The sequence below is a fragment of the Eubalaena glacialis genome, chromosome 8, assembly GCF_028564815.1.
Source record: "Eubalaena glacialis isolate mEubGla1 chromosome 8, mEubGla1.1.hap2.+ XY, whole genome shotgun sequence".
Taxonomy (NCBI): Eukaryota; Metazoa; Chordata; class Mammalia; order Artiodactyla; family Balaenidae; genus Eubalaena; species Eubalaena glacialis.
In genome coordinates this window covers 734,766-757,510 of record NC_083723.1, presented here as the reverse complement: position 1 = coordinate 757,510, position 22,745 = coordinate 734,766, and the positions used below count along the sequence as shown (strand labels likewise).

The 22,745-nt window shown below is 43.6% G+C and overlaps 1 pseudogene; it reads right to left on the bottom strand.

The window, feature by feature from the left end:
* Nucleotides 1-5,189: 5,189 nt before the first annotated feature.
* On the bottom strand, nucleotides 5,190-6,652 carry LOC133096066 (katanin p60 ATPase-containing subunit A-like 1; annotated as a pseudogene).
* Between the last annotated feature and the right edge of the window lie 16,093 nt (nucleotides 6,653-22,745).

Here is a 22,745-nt window from a genome sequence, read left to right as displayed (position 1 = left end):
GAACGTCTTAGTTTTTTTTGTTTTTTTTAACGTCTTTATTGGAGTATAATTGCTTTACATTGTTGTGTTAGTTTCTGCTTTATAACAAAGTAAATCAGCTGTACATATACATATATCCCCATATCCCCTCCCTCTTGTGTCTCCCTCCCATCCTCCCTATCCCACCCCTCTAGGTGGTCACAAAGCACCGAGCTGATCTCCCTGTGCTATGTGGCTGCTTCCTACTAGCTATCTATTTTACATTTGGTAGTGTATATATGTCCATGCCACTCTCTCACTTTGTCCCAGCTTACCCTTCCCCCTCCCTGTGTCCTCAAGTCCATTCTCTACGTCTGCGTCTTTATTCCTGTCGTGCCCTTAGGTTCTTCAGAACCCCTTTTTTTTTTTTGAATTCCATATATATGTGTTAGCATATGGTATTTGTTTTTCTCTTTCTGACTTACTTCACTCTGTATGACAGACTCTGGGTCCATCCATCTCACTACAAATAACTCAATTTCGTTTCTTTTTATGGCTGAGTAATATTCCATTGTATATATGTGCCACATCTTCTTTATCCATTCATCTGTCGATGGACACTTAGGTTGCTTCCATGTCCTGGCTATTGTAAATAGAGCTGCAGTGAACATTATGGTACATGACTCTTTTTGAATTATGGTTTTCTCAGGGTATATGCCCAGTAGTGGGATTGCTGGGTCATATGGTAGTTCTATTTTTAGTTTATCGAGGAACCTCCATACTATTCTCCATAGTAGCTGTATCAATTTACATTCCCACCAACAGTGCAAGAGTGTTCCCTTTTCTCCACACCCTCTCCAGCATTTATTATTTGTAGATTTTTTGATGATGGCCATTCTGACTGGTATGAGGTGATACCTCACTGTAGTTGTGATTTGCATTTCTCTAATGATTAGTGATGTTGAGCATCCTTTCATGTGTGTGTTGGCAATCTGTATATCTTCTTTGGAGAAATGTCTGTTTAGGTCATCTGCCCATTTTTGGATTGTGTTGTTTGTTTTTTTGATATTGAGCTGCATGAGCTGCTTGTAAATTTTGGAGATTAATCCTTTGTCAGTTGCTTCATTTGCAATTATTTTCTTCCATTCTGAGGGTTGTCTTTTTGTCTTGTTTATGGTTTCCTTTGCTGGGCAAAAGCTTTTAAGTTTCATTAGGTCCCATTTGTTTATTTTTGTTTTTATTTCCATTTCTCTAGGAGGTGGGTCAAAAAGGATCTTGCTGTGATTTATGTCATAGAATGAAGAACGTCTTAGTTTTAAGATAAAGTAAGTTTGCATGCAATTTTTAAAATGTCATAAAACCAGATATAATTTCCCTCAGCTCTGTATAGTGTTCATTTAAGGAGACCTGATTTGGACGGTTTTATGGATGGCTCAAGGTTTTCTCTGCATGGATGTGGCCAAAGGGGGCCTTCCTTGGAGTGGCGAAGCCGGGTCTCCTTCTGACTGTCAGCAAGACTTGCGGCTCAGTGTCTGCCTCGGCCGCTGCTCCCACAGAGCTGCTGAGCGAGGGTGGCCCTTCCTCCCATGGGGGAGCTAGCAAACGTGGCGACCTGGGGAGACAACGGTGCTGCTGTACTGAACAGGTATCCCAGGGCAGAATTTCACTAGGTCAGGAAATAGCAGTTTAGTCCATTTAGAGGAAAGAATATAATTTGAGAAATTAACTTATTTCAAGATTGACATCTCCAGATGTTGAGGTCTCTTTTTAAACTGCTCTCTGGGTTTTAGAGACATGCTTTGGCTGGCTGTGATTGTAGAAGGAGCTGCCGTGTGGAGGGCTGTCCTGGGTGGTCCTGCTCAGGCCCATGTTGCTTTGGGAACCTGTCTGGGCTAAGTTTGGGGGCCATCCTGTACTGGGTCCGGGATGTCTAAGAATCCAAGCGCCTCATCTTCCTCCCTACGGGGACCACCTGCCCACCGTGATCCCCAGGGCCTGGTGGAGGCGGCCTGGAACGTGGCCTCAGCATCAGTCCTGGGCTGGAATTCTGGCTCTGCCCCAGGAGCGGGAGGTGCTTGATGGCTTCGTGTCCTTGGCGGATGCTGTCGGATGAGCAGAGCATCGTTTTGAAGAGATGCGGTTGTGTCCCTTTACGTGGATTCTAGTGGGGGTTCGAAAGGAAGCTTGGGCATTTCTTTGTTTTTACAGCTCCTTCTCAGTGCAGGGGGCAAGAACCACCTGTTGTGAGGTGATCAGGGAGATACGTCGTCCCCTCAGACACCGCTGTGGGAGTGTGACTTGATAGCACGTTTTTTGGAGTCCAGTTTGGCATTTACTATATATGGAAAGCCTTAAAATGGTATGTACCCTTTGATTAAATACTCATTAAATACTCCTTATAGGAATTTACATACATATTCACATATTCAAAGGTGTTTTATACTCTTATACTGAAAAAAACATGAAATAGGGGATTGGTTAAACAGTCTATATTTCATACTCTGAAAGTAATGTTACAGGGACTTCCCTGGCGGTCCAGTGGTTAAGACTCTGCACGTCCAATGCTGGGGACGTGGGCTTGGTCCCTGGTCGGGAACTAAGATCCCACATGCCACGCAGTGTGACCAAAAAAATAAAAGTAATGTTACAGAAGAAAATATACTGATATGGCAAAATGTTTATGACTTAAAGTTACAAAAGCAGACCAGGCATTAGTGTGTACCATCTGATCCCAGTTTGAAGAATAATAATGTACATGTGTATGTATGAGAAAAAGATTGGGAAGCTAGGCACCAGTATTTAAACTTGGTTATTTCTGGATGTTTTATTTCAATTTTTGTAAATTAAGTATTTTCTAAAACCTTTATAATCTGCTTTGTGACAAAAACATTTTTAAGGGACTGAGTAATAATATTTATTATTTGAATGCAGTGCATAATCAACTGGCAGTTACAGTTTCCTGAATATTGGACTTTAGACTTAATTTTCACGGCACGTCCTTATTCACAAGTAGAAAACTAAACTTTTGTTTGTCATGTTGAAATTACCACGGGTTTGAAATAGTCTGGATCAATATGGTAAGATCGCATCACAGAATAACTTCTTATGGTGGGCCCATCACGCATGAGGCTGAGTCAGTGTATGTAACAAAGTCTTTGTAAGACAATTCAAGTTCCAGGCCAGGGGATTTGGGGAGACAGCCTCCTGATGACATGAAAGAAGACCCCAGGGATAGCAGGGGAATAGGAGCCGCCCTGCTGAGAGCCGGGCCTCTCCGTTGTCGCTGTCCCCGGAGTGAGCCGTGTTCTGCCCATGCTCAGCACGGAAGGAGCCTGTGTCCCCAGCCCGGGCCTGGGGGAGACGCCGGCCCTTCCCAGCATCCGCGTCCTGGTCTTTTTAGAGAACAGCCTCTGGAGCAGTGACTGACGCGCTCCCCCCGGTGGCGTTTAGAGGAAGTGCAGCTCTCGGCACTTTTCTAACCTGGGGATCTGGTCAGAACACGAGAAACGGGACTGTACCTGTCGGTCTGCTGCTACCCAGCTCTGTGAGGACAGCCCTGTGTTTTAAACGGCTTCAACATTTAGGCGCTTGGAAAGCACCTAGGATCCTTCCTTAGGGAGGGAAACCTTCCTTAGGGCGAGGAACTGCAGGTCAGGCTTTCTGGGTGGAAGAGAAGCCGAGGAGCGGGCAGTGACGTCCCGACTGGGCCTGGGGCTCCCCCAGGAGCCGTGCTCTCTTCGGTTCCTTCCTCCCTGCTTGAGTAAACCCGGCAGAGGGGCAGGGGGAGGCGGGGCGCGGGGCCTCCCTCCCCCTCCCCCCAGGGAGCCAAGCCCCTTCTGTGCAGGCTTCCGCAGCAGCCCTGACTCGGGGCTTCACCGTTTCCGGGGCAGGCGGTCCTCCCAAATCAAGAACGTCATGCTCAGCGTGATGTGGGGCGTTCCCAGTGCCGCAGGCCGACCTCCCTTCACACCGGGCGCGTCTGAAGCGACCCGGAAACTGGTGGCTCGATTTCCGCTCTAGCCACCTGCCGGGACCGTGGCCTCGTCCTGAGTCTGCGCGACAAACGGAGTGTTTGACTTGCATCACATGGTTAGATTGATTTAAATGCGAAGGTTTCTAGAGATGATTTTATTCATATTTTATGATATTAGTTACATCAAATAATGTATTTGGTGTGGCTTTAGATGTGGGTTTGGTTTTTCTGAGTCCTTAAGTTGTAAAGTTAAGTGTTAATTTGATATCTTTTTTGTTTTTTAATGTAGGCATTTAAAGCTATACATTTCCCTCAGCACTGCTTTTTCTGCATCCCCTAAGTAAGTTTTGGTACGTAGTGTTTTCATTGTCGTTCATTTCCAAGTATTTTCTAGTTTCTCTTTACTTCCCCCCCCCCCTTTTTTTTTAGAATACGAAAGCATTTATTTAGCATACCAAAGGCAAATCCAGCAAAAAACAGTGTTGAAGCTGAGAAAAATAAAAGGTTTATCCATTGAGCATATTGAAAGAAAAGTGAAAACAAACTCAGAAGTCTTAGAATGAAGAAGAGCATCTTATGCAAACACGATGTTCTTCCCACCCTTCCAACATGAAATATTGCCAGCAAAAGATACTAAAGACCAGAGAAAGCCATCCAGCAAAATGATTCAAAAACCACAAAGCATGAGGCTATTCCCCCATAAAGCTCAATAAATTATTAAATAGCTAATAGAAGAAATGGTGAGGGAAGGGAAGGTAAAAATTATATGATAGACTGTAAGCATTGAATTCTAAAGGTTTAACTAGCAGATTCATTAGTTAATCCAAAACCATCATTCTTAACAAATAATGGATCGGACACCAACCCAGTTTTGATGTTAAAAGTCAACAGATATAGGTCCCTCGTGTTTAGAGCAAAGAATAGAAAAAAAACCCAAAACCAACAAATGCCAGTGAGAAAAGGAGGTTCTTCTAAATCTTCTGTAAACAAGTTTCTGCGGTAGCACACTGGTCGCTTTCTTCAGGCCTTGATGCTCTGGTTTGGGTGTGCAGTTGTAATGCATGGGTATGTGGATATGAGGCTCTCTATGTAAGCTTTTCTTATTAGCTTTGTGGTTATATTCTTTGTGGTTTTAAATTTTTCCCCTTTAAGAGAAAATCTCTCCAAGGAAAAGTTCCAAACCTGCTTTTTTAAAAAATTGCTGGAATTTCTTCACATTTTGTAAACAAAAATACGAGAAATGAAGGCTGACAGAAATTCAAGCAGATCCAAATTCAACCATCCACTTTTCATACTTCTCCAAATTCTGCAGCAGAGACAGACTTCGCAATTTTCTTAAGAGCCAATTCAAAATCTCCTTTGGTAACAGGCATCTGAAGTTCCTCTTTAGAAAGTGCAGAGATCTCTTCTGGACTTAGGCCATTCACCGTCTCGTTGCCATTAAAGAGGCGTCCCTGCAAACCTTAGTTATATCAGCACCAGGATAGCCCTCAGTCTTCTCTGTTGTATCTTCCAGTTAAATATCAGGATCCAATGAACCTCACGAAGATTGATTTTCAGAAGCTCAGTTCTTCCTTTTGCTGTTGGGAGAGGTATATATATCCTTTTTCCTAGTCTCCTTCGCAAAGCTTCATCAGTGTCCCATGGGAACATAGTAGCAGCCAATACCATAACCATTTTGGGAGGACTGCCATTCTCTAAAGCCCCTGCAACTCCATCCATCTGAATGAGTAGCTCAGACGTGACTGCACGTTGCCTCATGTTCATCAGAGGTTCCTCTTCGACTGCAGATAGAATCTGTCTCATCAGTGAAGATCGTGGTGGGGACATACAATCTAGCCATTTCAAACAACAGACAGACTAGCTTCTCAGGCCCCCCTGTGGATTTAGAGGTCAGTGTGGAGGAGGGCGCTGTTGAAGGGTGTTGTGTCACATTCAATGGTGCAGCTTCAGCCAGCGTGGTCTTGCCAGTGCCTGGGGGCCCAAGCATCAGCACACCCTTCCATGGCATTCTGGTCCTTTGAAAAAGTCAGGCATCCACACAGGAAGAACAGCAGCTTCCCTTAGCAACCTCTTCACTTCTTCCAGGTCTGCTGTGTCATCCCACAGAGTTCCTGCTAGGATTCCTGGAGACGATGTCTCGCCGAGGACTTCCACCAGATCCTTATCATATGCAGCACCATCGAATTTGGGAATTTCACCATCACTTGCACCGCCTTGCATATTTTTCCTGCCCTTGTCATCTCTCCCTCTTGTCTACAATCCTTGCCCCTTCTTGCAGAGGGTTTTTCACTCTTTGATATAGGATGTGCTCAGCCTACAGCTCCCTGGGCTCCTCCTCCCGGCATTTCTTTGCTCAGAGGTCTTCTCGATTGGGACGCCTTATCTGAGGTGGAGTTCTGTGTTCTGCATGTACAGGGGGCGGCCAAGCAGCAGGATCTCTAAATGGCTCATCTTGACAGGACACAGGGAAATCTGGGGCCTGTTGATTTTAAAACTTTCCAAAGTGCTGACAATACTTTTAACTTGTTCATATTCTTCCAATAATTCCTGTTGAACCTGCTGCCATTGGCCTTTGACAGCTGGGTCTCCGATTGACTGGCAATGTCTCTGAATTTGCTGTTATCACCCCTAGTAATATACCACTGATGAGTCATAATTTCCAAGAAGTGCATAGTCTCTTCCTTTCTTTGCATTGTCACAAATCTCACCCAAATTCATCTTTCAGAGACCTAGGTGCCACAGGTCAGCCGACCACTTTGCTGTGGTCCAGGTGGGGTGGGAGTCTAGTTTCTCTTGATTTTTCCTCTGACCTGATTGTTCTAGAGTGTGTTGGATAATTTCTGTATATTTGTGAATTTTCCATTTTTCCTTCTGCTAATGAATTCTAACTTCCTCTGTTGCATTCAGAGAAGATACTTTATATGATACTTATCTTTTAAAATCCATTGAGACTTAATTCATGGCCTAAGATGTGGACTGTCTTGGGGAATGTCCCATGTCCTCTTGAAAAGTGTGAGTTCTGTTGCTGAGTAGCGTGTTCCCCTGTATAGTTGGTCTAGTTGATTTATTATATTAAGTCCTCTATCCCCTCACCTATATTCTGTCTGGTTTTCTATCCATTATTGAGAGTTGGGTGTAGAAATCTCCAACCATTATTGTAGAACTCTCTCTCCTTCAGGTCTGTCATTTTTTGCTTTGTGTATTTTGAGTGTTTGTGATTAGGTACATAAATGTTTATAATTGTTATATGTTCCTGCTGTGAGCCATTTATGAGCCATTTATTAATATAATGCTTTTATTTTTCTCTTTTAAACCTTTTTGATTTAAAATCATTTTGTCTGATATCAGTACCGTTACTCCTGCTCTCTTTTGCTTTTGATTTGCATTGATTGTCTTTTTCCATTGTTTAATTTTCAGCCAATTTTGTGTCTTTTGATCTGAAGTGAGTCTCTTGTAGACAGCATATAGTTAAATCATGTTTTTAAATCTATTAGTTAAAGTACATTTACAGTAATCACTGATATGGAGGGACTTCTGTCATTTTGCTGTTTGTTTTCTATATGCCTTTTAGCTTTTTTGTCTCACATTTCCTGAATTACTATCTTCTTTTGTGTTTAGTTGCTTTTTCCTTTTTCTTTTCTTTTTTTTTTTTTGTGGTTACCATTATTAGGATACATTTAACATCCAGATTAACCATTTTAATTGATGCATAGTATTCAAATAGGTAAACACTATACTCGTGATTGTCATCATTCAGATATTTTTAGTTAATGAAATTTACTGTTCTCTCTTTTTCTTTTTTCTTTTGTCCTACCCAGTTGCGTGGAGGTTTTCTTGCCCTTTCTGAAGCCTGAGGTCTTCTGCCAGGTCTCAGTAGATGTTCTGTGAGAGTCATTCCACGTGTGGATGTAGTTTTGATGTATTTATGGGAGGTGGTGAGCTCCATGTCCTACTCCTCGGCCACCTTGATCGTTCTCCAGTAAAATTTTTTTTTTGGCTGCGCTGGGTCTTCGTTGCAGCACATGGGGGCTTCTCTCTTGTTGTGGCGTGCAGGCTTAGAGCGCGCAGGCTCAGTAGTTGCAGCATGCTGGCTTCTCTAGTTGTGGTGCTCGGGCTTAGTTGCCCCATGGCATGTGGGATCTTAGCTCCCCGACCAAGGATCGAACCAGAGTCCCCTGCATTGGAAGGTGGATTCTCGACCACTGGACCACAAGGGAAGTCCCATAAAATTTACTTTTTTAGAGCAGTTTTAGATTTACATAGAAATTGAATGGAAAGCACAGAGGGTTCCCATGTATTCCCTTCCCCACTCCAGCTTCTGTGCTATTAATATCTTGTATTAGTGTGGTACATTTGTTACAGTCAGTAAACTAATACAGAAACATTATTATTTAAAATCTGCAGTTTACATTAGGGTTCACTCTTTGTATTGTACATTGTGTGGGTTTTGACAAATGTATGGTGACATGATATGTGTCTACCACTACAGTGTCAAACAGAGTAGTTTCACTGTCTGCAAATACCTTTCCTGTGCGCCACCTGTTCATCCCTTCCTTCCCCTGGACCTCTGGTCACCACTAATCTTTTTACTGTCTCCATAGCTTTCCCTTTTCCACAATGTCATATAGTTAGAATCTTATGCAGCCATTTCAGATGGGCTTCTCTGACTTACTAATATGCATTTAAGGTTCCTTCATGTTTTTTCATGACTTGACAGCTCATTTACTTTTATCAGTAAATAATATTATAAATAATAATGTTTGTCTCTGGTTCACTTATCATCAGGGAGCAAAAAATTACTAATGCATCACTCCAGCAATGTCCTTACCAGTAATATTCAAACCGAAAATAAAATTGCTTCACGTGCTCTGTCACACAGTGTGTCAGCAATTCCTCTCCCTTTTTACCGAGAAAAAGGTGTGAAAAGACCCGCCAGAGCTGCCAGCATACAAGGGGATGAGGTAGCCAAGAGGAACTCCTATGCCGTGTGTCTGGAGTAGCCAAGCAACATACGAACGTTCCTTTTTAACCCAAAAAGACTAACCAAAACTAAAAAGGAACGTGTTAAAAAGGGAAAGCTAATTTTGATAAGTGCCCACATTTCTCAGGATCTGCAGCTGTGAGATACCTGGAAAGCACAGGGAACCAGGTGTTTGCTGGTGGTTGCTAACAGCCTCCTTACTGCATCAAGAGAGCATGTCTCACCATGACCGTCTCGGGGGCAGGGTTGGGACAAAGGGAACATGCGGCCTGTTTCGCTCTTCCTCAGCTGCGCGCAGTGGCCTCAGTGGCATCTTGCGAGAGGAGTGCCTCTCAGGGCTGCAAGGCACACACAGAACGGTGGAGGAGGGCTCGTCTACATCGTTCATTGCATGGAATTGTTACGGCAAACAGCTAGGTTTTCTTGAACACTTTGTACGTAGTTTGCATGCGCTTATGTTCTGGATCCCTGAGCGTGTGCTTTTCATATGTTGGTAAGTGGAAACATCTCAAAAATGGCTCAGCTCCTTCATCAGCATGTTCAAACAACCTGCAAGGAGCAGAACAAGAGCTGACGGAGGGAAGGGGGGATGGTTGAGAGGGGAGGCTTCACATTTTCACGACTGGAATGTCACCAGCACAGTGGGAGGGAACCATAATCCCTTTCCTACAACTGTCCCTACAAAGAGCAGCGAGAGGCAGGTAAAGGGAGAGGAAGGTGGGGTAGGTTATAAATTAATCTGATAAGTCCCAGGAGTAAATAGTCAACCAGTTTCAAGGAGGTGAGGTGACTTCACACTGTCCCCACTCTTTTCTGAATAATTGTACAGCCCTGTATGAGCGGGAACCGCTGTCACTGCAAACCAGGGCAGCTGTGGGAAGGCCGTGTGCAGCCAGCTTCCTGGCGGCTCCTCGCCAAGGCCAGCGTCATGAGCCCTTCCCCCACGGAGCACTCAGCCCTGTCCTCCCAGGTGGCTGGCGGGAGACCTAGGTAAGTTTCTGGATGACAGCTGCTTCTCATCCCAGACAGTCCTGTTTAACAGGGACTTACCATGAAAGTCTTCAAAACTTAAAAATACAAGTTCCTTTTTCTTTTTTGTTTTCTTTTTTGGCCTCCCTGTGAGGCATGCGGGATATTAGTTCCCCGGCCAGGGATCAAACCCGTGCCCCCTGCAGTGGAAGAGCAAAGTCTTTACCACTGGACCACCAGGGAAGTCCCTTCCTGTTTTTTCTTTTAATTTAATTTTTATTTTATATTGGAGTATAGTTGATTTACAATGTTGTGTTAGTTTCTGCTGTACAGCATAGTAATTCAGTTATACATATACATGTATCCTTTTTCAGATTCTTTTCTCATATAAGTTATTACAGAGTATTGAGTAGAGTTCCCTGTTCTGTACACTAGGTCCTTGTTGATTATCTATTTTATATATAGTCATATGTTAAACCCCAACTCCTGATTTATCCCTCCCCACCACATTTCCCTTTTGAAACCATGAGTTTTTTTCCAAAGTCTGTGAGTCTTTCTGTTCTGTAAATAAACTCTTTTGTGTCTTTTTTTTTTTTTAATTCCGCATATAAGGATATCATATGATATTTGTCTTTGTCTGACTTCACTTAGTATGATAATCTCTGGGTCCATCCATGTTGCTGCAAATGGCATTATTTCATTCTTTTTTATGGCTGAGTAATATTCCATTGTATATGTGTACCATAAAAATATGTTTCTAATTGTGTAATTTTGATATAAGGAAAGCAGTAGGAGATGTTTTCAGCATCTCTCAGATCGTAATGCCAAGATAGCCCTGTCTTCAGAAGGCCAACCCCTGGCCTCTTGTACAAAGTAGGGTAAGTCCATGACAACATGAAGGACAGGTTGTATGTAGCATTATCTTCACTCCCACAGAATTCTCTCACTGTGCATTACCCAAAATAAATAACAGAACATAAAGAAAGAAAAGCTTTCTTGAGAGAAAATTTTACAGATCAGAGGAAAAACTTCTAAAATTTTTGCATCTTATTACAGATAAGCTACACACCCTAGTCTATCCTTATGGGTATATCATGAGCACTTTGATGATACATACTTTCAGTTCAGAAACACTCAGGTGCTTAAAAAAAAACAAAACCCCAACAAAACAAAACAAAAACCCAGAAACAATTTTTAATCATAAAAATAATAACACACCAGTGAGCCATTTTGGGGATGAGGGAGGAGAAGGTGGTAACTGGAAGTTCCAATATTCAACTGGGTTTTAGAAATAAAGCAATTTATGTAATAGATTTCTGAATGGATGAAAATGACTGTAGGGCATAAGCTAAACAAAGAGGACACCTAGACAAATGGGGCCAAGTAGATACAACAAAGCTAAGTCCAAAATTTTGTGTGAGTTCCCTCATCCCACCATCCCTGCTGTGTCTGAACTTTATCTCCTACGATGCACAGAAGATGCGATAAATAATGACAAGAGGGAACTACAGATCAACACAAGAAATCTGCTCCTTAACTATCCCACACCCCACGCCCCACTTTCCACCTCTGTTCACACTATTTCCACATGTCTTTGCATGTCTGAGTCCGGAGCATCCTTCTAGATGCACTACTTCTGCGAACAACACAAGAACACAACAAGCATGATCCCATGTGGTCTGTGAAGACCCTTTTCCCTTTAGAGTTTTAAAAGCCATGAAAAGTACAAATCACGTAGCCTATGGGAGTGAGCACTTAGGACGTACATACCTCAGGAGAGTAGCCAGAGCAGTGATCACGTTGTACAGGTGCCCCAAGAGCAGAGACTCCGTGGGATGAGAAATCTGCTTTTTCCTTTGATGTCCAAGAGTAGGTCAGATCCTCTCTGAATGATCAGCCTTCAGCAAAATTCCCAAGATTACCAACACAGATGAGAGATGGCTCCTGTGTAGCTTGCACTTTTCAGCTAGCTTGCTTTCACCCTGAAAATCGGAATCCTTGGCCCAATTTTTGCAAGTGTTGAGGGACCAAAATGGATCAGATTATTTTCCAGCCTCTCCTATTTCTATCAAGAATCCCTGCCTTCTCTCAACCAATGTCCCAGCTACAAAACTAGCTTTTGACTTTAATATCCCTGCAAGTCACTGTACTACCTTAAGAGGCTGGGAGAATACAAAGAAGTAGGAAGAGAAAAGAGCAGGTGCTTTCCAGCCACGCTGTGGTGCTGCCATTTTGCAGAGCCAATGGGCCCCGTCCAGGTGATGAGCGCTGGGTTAAGGTGAAGGGCAGTCACCTGGACGGCTTCTTTCATTCTCCATGTTTGGCCTTCCCATCACAGCCACCTGCAGCCGCCTCCTCCAGCCTTCCTGTAGCTGTGCTGGCCTCTCCGGTGAGCAGCGTGTCTTCCGGGAGAGTCGCACCTGGGGCCCTGCCGGTTGGCACCGCTGCCACGTGAGTGCTGCCATGGCATTTCTCAGCATGTGCTCTGAGCACTGGTGTCTCAAGCTGCGCAGACCTGGAAGAGTGCCGACTTTCCTCTTCAGATTCACAGTGGACATGTGTACTTTCCGAATCAGCCTGACCTTGGGACCTGTGTATCACATGGATTTACTAATATTCAAGCATCTTATGTTCTACAGAACATTATCTGGAAAGCTTTGAGTTTGTGCATCTGAAAACTTAATTAGGGCCTGTGTTCTAGGCGACCCCATCAGGTGGGTGAAGCCACCTTTCTGCCTCAATTGGTCTCCATCCGCCTGGAACTGATTTCCTCCACTCTGACTTTCTGGGAGAAAAGAGTGCTGTTTCCGGGATGTCCCTGGTGGCCCAGTGGCTACGACTCCAAGCTTCCACTGCAGGGCATGGGGGTTTGATCCCTGGTTGGGGAACTAGGATCCCACATGCCGTGCAGCAGGGCCAAAAAAAATTTTTTTAAAAAAAGTGCCGTTTGTATCACACTCACAGCCTCGTGCTCACTGCTGAAATGCACAGCCCGCTGCGGTTCTCTGGCCAGGCCTCTGATCTGCCCTGCCCTTCCTTGCTCAGCTGATTTCCACCCATCCTGTAAGACCCTCAGTGATCCCTTCTGCCAGGAAGCCTCACCTTCCTTCCACTGCCCACCAACCTGGCCCCTCCCCCGGGGCTGGCTAAGTCTCTCCTCTGTACTCATCAGCATCATTCAGCAAATAAAGGCAAAGAGGTATTTCTTGATCACTTGCTTGGTACTGGGCACTTCAGGGTGCTGAATAGATTTCCAAGTAGTATTTTTGCTCCTTGAGGACAAATACTGCATTCTACTCATTTTTCTCACTCCAGCACCAGGCGAGCACATAGTAGCTGCCAATAAAGAACTGTATTTGACCAGTACTTATTTATACACACTATATACACATCCAGCTCCTAACAACCTTTCAGGAATCAAAATATTAACTACTTGGATAGATTCATTTGTACATGGATTTTAAAAGTTTGGGGTAGTGAAAGTCTAATAGGTGAATTTTAAATATGCGAGAGAAGTCACCCTGAAGACGTCACTCCACGTTTGCTCTCTAGCTCATGAGACTTTGACACGAGGCACCAGAGAAGCACTGAGGCCTCACTGCTAGCCAGCCCCCTCCTGTTGGTCAGGCTCTTCCTAAAGCTGTGACTGCAGGGGGCCCACTTGGTGCCCAAGGCCTGCAAGGCCCTGCCCCTCGGCTGAACAGGCTCCCACTCACCCTCCGTGTGCCCAGGACTCCGGAGAGCTTCACTTTCTTCTACATTTTTGGGGTAGAAATTACACTCAGTATTGTGTCCTGCTCGTGCAGAGAGGATGTGGGGGACTGCAGACAGGTTAATTCAGGGGCTCTGGAGAGTGAAGTGGTTGGTTGTCACATCTCTCCTGACTGAATTGGGCACTTAAGAGACACCATCACCATGGACTTCCCTTGGTGGTGCAGTGGTTAAGAATCTGCCTGCCAATGCAGTGGACATGGGTTCGAGCCCTGGTCCGGGAAGATCCCACATGCCGTGGAGCAACTAAGCCTGTGCGCCACAACTACTGAGCCTGCACTCTAGAGCCCGTGAGCCACAACTACTGAGCCCACGTGCCGCAACTACTGAGCCTGCACTCTAGAGCCCACAAGCTACAGCTACTGAGCCCATGTGCCACAACTACTGAAGCCCATGCGCCTAGAGCCCGTGCTCTGCAACAAGAGAAGCCACCGCAAGTAGAGAAAGCCCGTGCACAGCAACGAAGATCCAATGCAGCCAAAAATAAATAATAAATTTAGAGAATAATTTTTTAAAAAAAGAGAGACACCATCACCAGCCTCCAAAGGATGCGGAAACCAGGACTCCACAGACCTGAGCCCAGGGGACTGGAGAGCACAAGGTCAGGACACAGCTCTCCTCTTCCCAGCTCCCCACCTCTCCACAGCCTTCTGAACCTCCTGCAGCACCTGTTTCCGGTCTGTTAAGTGGGCCTTTGCAGCTAAAGGGAATTGAAATGGTACCGAGAGTCTCTTGGCCAAGAATAGATGCCATTGTTATTTGCTGGCGTTAATACGCTTGTCGTCAAACCTGCTCAAGGAAGTGACAAACATTAATGGGGACCAGTCACATCAAGAATCACCTCCCATGATCAGCATTAACAGCAACCCAGAAAATAAACAACCCATTATTTTTTTTTCTGTTACAAATCTTTTCAATTTATTATTTTGTTAAAGGCTAGCATTTTAAAAATCCTATTTTATGATCCATTCTTGTGCATTCTTTCCTGGAGTTAGTCCCCAAATCCATTTGGATTGTCATTCCTATCATAATTTATAGATCAGTATCACACCAGGACAGCTGATGGTGGGGACCTGGGGCCGTCCATCCATAACGTCCTAGGCATGTCCCAGATCTGGCAGCCAAGCATCCAGCTGGTCAGCATCTGGATGGTGGTCATGGTCTCATGTTTCCTAGAGTTTCTATCCACAGCCAGGATCATTCTGAAAATAGCCAATGAAGTTCAAGACCAATGGGCTCATTCTAAGCCACTGGCTCAGTTCTGCAGAAAGAGAGAGAGCTCGTCACCTCATCTGAAAGGTGGCTCATTCTCACACATTTGGGGAAAAAAACTGGAGCCTCATGCTGCCATACCCTTATTTTTAGAGTGAATCACCTGTTATTCTGGGTGTGATGTATCTGAATGCTGTGGAGGTGCAGTGCCCCCTCCCTCTGGATGCAGAGGATCCTGCGGTGGTCCGCACCCCCGGCGCCCCGCTGCCACACCGCGTGTGCTCCATGCACTCCCCCACCAGCAGCTGTCTGCTTCTGGCCGATCCCCCTCCCCGTGTTGCGTGTCTCCTTGGAGCTCAGGCCTTCTTGCTCTCCATGTAAGTGCAGGGAGCATGGCTTGGCCTCCTCACAGTCAGCGGTTTTATCCCTGCATCAGCTAACCGCCAGGTGACTTTAACTGGCTTCGCTCTGTTCTTAGCGCCGCGCCGGTTCTTTCTGGGCAGCCAGAAACGTGGGTACCTGTCTGAGTAGGAAGTTGAGGAAGCTCCCAGCAGCCCCGCCAGCCCCGGCTACTGCCAGAGGGAGAGGCGGGGTCTCAGTGCTGGGCTGCCCGGTGTGGAGAGGGCCTCCTTCGCAGGGCACACCCCCTGGGGGCTTAGGCTCTGGTTCTGTCTGGGGCTCCACCACCGCCCCCGGCGCTGTGTGTGGAGAGAAGCCCTCCAGGTGAGGCGGGACCAGCTGGCACTGTGTCTGGACTGCTGGCCTTCCACTCTGATTCCTGGTCCTCCAAAGGCTGCTGCGTTCTGAGTTACAGAACACAGCAGAGGGGGAACGGCAGGCTCGCCGAAGCTGCACATTCTTGGGTAGGCAGAGACCCTGGGCTGAGGCGTAGGTGGATGAGGACCACAGCCGTGGGGGTCAGCTGAAGGCAGAGGCTCCGTGGAGATGGGCCAGCCCACCACCTCGGGTCCCTTGCAGCCCAGGATCAGAGAGTTGGCCATCACTTCACCGTAATCCCGGATGGTCAAGTTCTGGATCTGGCCTCACCCTAGCCTGGGAGTAAAAGCACCTCACCTCAGCTGGGAGTCCTTGGATTCAGGGCGCTGACTCAGTGTGAGACTCCGGTGCTTCTTTGTGGCCCACGTCCGTCCATGGGTCCTTCACGGTCTCCTGTAAAGTGCTTCTGTCACTGCGATCGCGGGCCAGGGGTTTCTTTAGTGGGCTTTCACACTCCACAGCCATGCAAAGGGGGATGAGGCCTGTTCTGCTCAGCACCTTCTGCCACAGTCCCTGAAGTTCTGCAGAGGCGGGGACCTGGGGGTCGCCAGCTGGTCACCATATGCAGGTTCCACATATCCACCTTGGATCATGTGCTTCCGTCCTCAGCAGAGTTCAGGGGCAGTGGAAGGGGGACTGCCGCAGAAGGTGTGCAGCTTACGGCCAAAGCCAAAGTCTCCAACCTACATATGCAAATCGACTTCCAAAGCAGGTTCTCTGGCCATAGGTCCCCGTGGGCGGTAGCCTCCTGGTGGTGGTACTGCCATCGGTGTGACTCCGGCTGCTGTGCTATAAATTAACCGAAGGGCCAATTAGGAGACTGATGGAGTAGCCCAGGCGGAAGCTCAGGCCAGGTTGTAGTGGGGATGGTGACAGCAGTCAGACTTCAGATGTGTTTTGTGGGTGGAACCAGGAACTGCTTCACAGGTGTGACACCTATGCTGTCACACAGGTCCTTCACTCAGAAAAACCCATGTTTGTTTTCATGCTCTGCTATAACCATCTTGAAATTATTTTTCCCGGCTTTATTGAGATGTAACTGATATGCAACTTTGTGTAAGTTTAAGGTGTGCATTGTGATGATTTGATTGACATATAGGGAGGTTAGTTAACACTTCTGTAACCTCACCTAGTTATCAGTGTGTGTGTGTGTGTGTGTGTGTGTGTGTGTGTGGTGAGGACATTCCAGCTCTACGGTCCTAGCAACTTTTAATTATACAGTATTGTTAGCTAGAATCACCATGCTGTACGTTGGATTCCCTAGAACTTATACATATTCTCGATATATCTGGAAGTTTGTACTTTTTCACCAACATCTCACCACTTTCCCCACCATCCATCCCCTGCTAAACACCATTCTACTCTTTGTTTCTATGAGGTTTTTTTGTTTGTTCTGTTTTGTTTTGTTTTTTCAGATTCCACATATAAGTGTGGAATTTTTATTTCAGCTTTTCTAGATTACACATATAAGTGGTATCATATAGCATCTCTCTTTCTATGTCTGGCTTATCTCTCTGAGCATAATGCCCTCAAGGTCCATCCATGCTGTTGCAAATGGCAGAATTTCCTTCCTTCTCATGGCTGGATAATATTCTAAAAATATATATATTTAACTGCCACTTTATTTATCCATTTATGAATCCCTGTATTGTTTTCCTATCTTGGCCATTGTGAGTAATGCTGCCATAAATGTGTGACTACAGATATCTTGTTGATATTTGGTCTGCTTTGACTTTGGTTATATAACAGGAAGTGGAATTACTAGAGAATATGGCAGCTCTGTCTTTAATTTCTTGAGGAGACTCCTGTTTTCCATACTGGCTGAGCCAATTTACATCTGCACCAACAGTGTACAAGGATCCTTTTATCTCTTGTCTTCTTTTTCTTAAACATCTTTATTGGAGTATAATTGCTTTACAATGTTGTGTTAATTTCTGCTGTATAACAAAGTGAATCAGCTATACATATACATATATCCCCATATCCCCTTCCTCTTGCGTCTCCCTCCCACCCTCCCTATCCCACTCCTCTAGGTGGTCACAGAGCACCAAGCTGATCTCCCTGTGCTATACGGCTGCTTCCCACTAGCTATCTATTTTACATTTGGTAGTGTATATATGTCCATGCCACTCTCTCACTTCATCCCAGCTTACCCTTCCCCCTCTCCGTGTCCTCAAATCCATTCTCTATGTCAGCATCTTTATTCCCATCCTGCCCCTAGGTTCTTCATGACCATTTTTTTCCCTTTAGATTCTATATATATGTGTTAGCAAACGGTATTTGGTTTTCTCTTTCTGACTTACTTCACTCTGTATGACACACTCTAAGTCCATCCACCTCACTACAAATAACTCAATTTCATTTCTTTTTATGGCTGAGTAATATTCCATTGCATATATGTGTCACATCTTCTTTATCCATTCATCTGTCAATGGACACTTAGTTTGCTTCCATGTACTGGCTACTGTAAATAGACCTGCAATGAACATTGTGGTACATGACTCTTTTTTTTTTTTTTTTGGAATTTTATTTTATTTATTTTTTTATACAGCAGGTTCTTATTAGTTATCCATTTTATACACATCAGTGTATATATGTCAATCCCAATCTCCCAATTCATCACACCACCACCACCCCCTCCCGCCACTTTCCCCCAGGTGTCCATACGTTTGTTCTCTACATCTGTGTCTCAGTTTCTGCCCTGCAAATTAGTTCATCTGTACCATTTTTCTAGGTTCCACATATATGCGTTAATATACGATATCTGTTTTTCCCTTTCTGACTTACATCACTCTGTATGACAGTCTCTAGATCCATCCACATCTCAACAAATGACTCAATTTTGTTCCTTTTTATGGCTGAGTAATATTCCATTGTATATATGTACCACTACTTCTTTATACATTCGTCTGTTGATGGGCATTTAGGTTGCTTCCATGACCTGGCTATTGTAAATAGTGCTGCAATGAACACTGGGATGCATAAGTCTTTCTGAATTATGGTTTTCTCAGGTGTATGCCCAGTAGTGGGATTGCTGGGTCATATGGTAATTCTATTTTTAGTTTTTTAAGGAACCTCCATACTGTTCTCCATAGTGGCTGTATCAATTTACATTCCCACCAACAGTGCAAGAGGGTTCCCTTTTCTCCACACCCTCTCCAGAATTTGTGGCTTGTAGATTTTCTGATGATGCCCATTCTAACTGGTGTGAGGGGATACCTCATTGTACTTTTGATTTGCATTTCTCTAATACTTAGTGATGTTGAGCAGCTTTTCATGTGCTTCTTGGCCATCTGTATGTCTTCTTTGGAGAAATGTCTATTTAGGTCCTCTGCCCAGTTTTGGATTGGGTTGTTTGTTTTTTTAATATTGAGCTGCATGAGCTGTTTATATATTTTGGAGATTAAACCTTTGTCCATTGATTCATTTGCAAATATTTTCTCCCATTCTGAGGGTTGTCTTTTTGCCTTATTTGTAGTTTCCTTTGCTTTGCAAAAGCTTTTAAGTTTCATTAGGTCCCATTTGTTTATTTTTGTTTTTATTTCCATTACTGTAGGGGGTCGATCAAAAAAGATCTTGCTGTGATTTATGTCAAAGTGTGTTCTTCCTATGTTTTCCTCTAAGAGTTTTATAGTGTCTGGCCTTACATTTAGGTCTTTAATCCATTTTGAGTATATTTTTGTGTATGGTGTTAGGGAGTGTTCTAATTTCATTCTTTTACATGTAGCTGTCCAGTTTTCCCAGCACCACTTATTGAAGAGGCTGTCTTTTCTCCATTGTATATTCTTGCCTCCTTTATCAAAAATAAGGTGACCATATGTGCATGGGTTTATCTCTGGGCTTTCTATCCTGTCCATTGATCTTTATTTCTGTTTTTGTGCCAGTACCATACTATCTTGATTACTGTAGCTTTGTAGTATAGTCTGAAGTCAGGGAGCCTGATTCCTGCAGCTCTGTTTTTCTTTCTCAAGATTGCATTGGCTACTTGGGGTCTTTTGTGTTTCCATACAAATTGTGGAATTTTTTGTTCTAGTTCTGTGAAAAGTGCCAGTGGTAGTTTGATAGGGATTGCATTGAATCTGTAGATTGCTTTGGGTAGTATAGTCATTTTCACAATGTTGATTCTTCCAATCCAAGAACATGGTATATCTCTCCATCTGTTTGTATCATCTTTAATTTCTTTCATCAGTGTCTTATAGTTTTCTGCATACAGGTATTTTGCCTCTTTAGGTAGGTTTATTCCTAGGTATTTTATTCTTTTTGTTGAAGTGGTAAATGGGAGGTTTTTCTTAATTTCACTTTCAGATTTCTCATCATTAGTGTATAGGAATGCAAGAGATTGCTGTGCATTAATTTTGTATCCTGCTTCTTTACCAGATTCATTGATTAGCTCTAGTAGTTTTCTGGTAGCATCTTTAGGATTCTCTAAGTATAGTATCATGTTATCTGCAAACAGTGACAGCTTTACTTCTTTTCTAATTTGGATTCCTTTTATTTCTTTTTATTCTCTGATGGCTGTGGCTAAAACTTCCAAAACTGTGTTGAATAATAGTGGTGAGAGTGGGCAACCTTGTCTTGTTCCTGATCTTAGTGGAAATGGTTTCAGTTTTTCACCATTGAGGACGATGTTGGCTGTGGGTGTGTCATATATGGCCTTCATTGTGTTGAGGTAAGTTCCTTCTATGCCTACTCTCTGGAGGGTTTTTATCATAAATGGGTGTTGAATTTTGTCAAAAGGTTTTTCTGCATCTATTGAGATGATCATATTGTTTTTATTCTTCAGTTTGTTAATATGGTGTATCACATTGATCCATTTGCGTATATTGAAGAATCCTTGCATCCCTGGGATAAATCCCACTTGATCATGGTGTATGATCTTTTTAATGTGCTGTTGGATTCTGTTTGCTAGTATTTTGTTGAGGATTTTTGCATCTATGGTCATCAGTGATATTGGCCTGTACTTTTCTTTCTTTGTGACATCTTTGTCTGGTTTTGGTATCAGGGTGATGGTGGCCTCATAGAATGACTTTGGGAGTGTTCCTCCCTCTGCTATATTTTGGAAGAGTTTAAGAAGGATTGGTGTTAGCTCTTCTCTAAATGTTTGGTATAATTCGCCTGTGAAGCCATCTGGTCTTGGGCTTTTGTTTGTTGGAAGGTTTTAAATCACAGTTTCAATTTCACTGCTTGTGATTGGTCTGTTTATATTTTCTATTCCTTCCTGGTTCAGTCTCAGAAGGTTATGCTTTTCTAAGAATTTGTCCATTTCTTCCAGGTTGTCCATTTTATTGGCATATAGGTCCTTGTAGTAATCTCTCGTGATTCTTTGTATTTCTGCAGTGTCAGTTGTTACTTCTCCTTTTTCATTTCTAATTCTATTGATTTGAGTCTTCTCCCTTTTTTTCTTGATGAGTCTGCTAATGGTTTATCAATATTGTTTATCTTCTCAAAGAACCAGCTTTTAGTTTTATTGATCTTTGCTATTGTTTCCTTCATTTCTTTTTCATTTATTTCTGATCTGATCTTTATGATTTCTTTCCTTCTGCTAACTTCGGGGGTTTTTTGTTCTTCTTTCGCTAATTCCTTTAGGTGTAAGGTTAGGTTGTTTATTTGAGATGTTTCTTGTTTCTTAAGGTAGGATTGTATTGCTATAAATTTCCCTCTTAGAACTGCTTTTGCTGCATCTCATAGGTTTTGGGTCGTCGTGTTTTCACTGTCATTTCTTTCTAGGTATTTTTGATCTCCTCTTTGATTTCTTCAGTGATCACTTGGTTATTAAGTAGTGTATTGTTTAGCCTCCATGTGTTTGTATTTTTTACAGATTTTTTCCTGTAATTGATATCTAGTCTCATAGCGTTGTGGTCGGAAAAGATACTTAATACGAGTTCAATTTTCTTAAATTTACCAAGGCTTGGTTTGTGACCCAAGATATGATCTATCCTGGAGAATGTTCCATGAGCACTTGAGAAGAAAGTGTATTCTGTTGTTTTGGATGGAATGTCCTTTAAATATCAATTAAGTCCATCTTGTTTAATGTATCATTTAAAGCTTGTGTTTCCTTATTTATTTTCATTTTGGATGATTTGTCCATTGGTGAAAGTGAGGTGTTAAAATCCCCTACTATGATTGTGTTACTGTCGATTTCCCCTTTTATGGCTGTTAGCATTTGCCTTATGTATTGAGGTGCTCCTATGTTGGGTGCATAAATATTTACAATTGTTATGTCTTCTTCTTGGATTGATCCCTTGATCATTATGTAGTGTCCTTGTCTCTTGTAATAGTCTTTGTTTTAAAGTCTATTTTCTCTGATATGAGAATTGCTGCTCCAGCTTTCTTTTGATTTCCATTTGCATGGCATATCTTTTTCCATCCCCTCACTTTCAGTCTGTATGTGTCCCTAGGTCTGAAGTGGTCTCTTGTAGACAGCATATATACAGGTCTTGTTTTTGTATCCATTCAGCCAGTCTATGTCTTTTGGTTGGAGCATTTAATCCATTTACATTTAAGGTAATTATCAATATGTATGTTCCTATTACCATTTTCTTAATTGTTTTGGGTTTGTTATTCTAGGTCTTTTCCTTCTCTTGTGTTTCCTGCCTAGAGAAGTTCCCTTAGCACTTGTTTGTTTTTTTTTAATTAATTAATTTATTTATTTATTTATTTTTGGCTGTGTTGGGTCTTCGTTTCTGTGCGAGGGCTTTCTCTAGTTGCGGTGAGTGGGGGCCACTCTTCATCGTGGTGCACGGTCCTCTCACTGTCGCAGCTTCTCTTGTTGAGGAGCACAGGCTCCAGACGCGCAGGCTCAGTAGTTGTGGCTCACGGGCCCAGTTGCTCCGCAGCATGTGGGATCTTCCCAGACCAGGGCTTGAACCCGTGTCCCCTGCATTGGCAGGCAGATTCTCAACCACTGCATCACCAGGGAAGCCCAGCACTTGTTTTAAAGCTGGTTTGGTGGTGCTGAATTTTCTTAGCTTTTGCTTGTCTGTAAAGGTTTTAATTTCTCCGTCGAATCTGAATGAGATCCTTGCTGGGTAGAGTAATCTTGGTTGTAGGTTTTTCCCTTTCATCACTTTAAATATGTCCTGCCACTCCCTTCTGGCTTGC